This window comes from Sinocyclocheilus grahami, unplaced genomic scaffold (assembly GCF_001515645.1).
Source record: "Sinocyclocheilus grahami isolate Dianchi unplaced genomic scaffold, SAMN03320097.WGS_v1.1 scaffold426.1, whole genome shotgun sequence".
Classification (NCBI taxonomy): Eukaryota; Metazoa; Chordata; class Actinopteri; order Cypriniformes; family Cyprinidae; genus Sinocyclocheilus; species Sinocyclocheilus grahami.
Window position 1 is genome coordinate 1 of NW_015505605.1, and position 767 is coordinate 767.

Genomic DNA, 767 nt, shown 5'->3' on the forward strand with positions numbered 1-767 from the left:
AAAAAGGAACCACTGTGTGCCCTAAAATCAGCTGCTGAAAAACCAACAGGTCTGAAGTTTAAGTGCGTGGAAGTGTGTGTGAGGGTGTCCCACCCAAGAAACTACAATTAGCAAACAGGTATTAACACAGCATGTTATGTACCGCACAGAAAGCACATTCTAGGGTGCGTTAACGGGTGTGTGTTAACAAGGAAAAGTGTGTGACCATTTAAGGCTGATTTTGTTAGAGGAGTCTGCTAGGCACCTTTCTCTCTCTCTCTCATACACCGTGTTCTCAGTAGCTGGCGCTTGACTAGCTGAACAGCGTATCTGTGCCAAAACAGCTTCAAGAGTCCAAAATGAAGAAAATATTAGGAGAACAGACCCTGCATGTTATTTTTACCCGCAAAGAGACTACAGGGCTGACCCCAGAAAGCCAATGTGTGACATTATGTGTGTGTTAGACCAGGTAAGACCTTATTCAATAAGTCATGGCTTCCAATGACAGACATATTCATGCTCGGAGTTCATCATACAATAAAGGGAACACAAATGCTTGTAGCTATCCAAGCACAATTCCACGCACTATTAGATTCAGAAATGTATCACAATGCAATTCATAATGCAATCCATGTACGCTGCATTCTCAGTGTGGCCACAAGAGGCGCTACAGCAGACATTAGCATAAACCTTTTCTTCTTCTATGGTCAATTTTCACTTTTCAGCATGTGAAAAAAAGATCTGAAAGGACACGTCCAATTAAAGCACCCGTAGCATGTGAAAAAAAG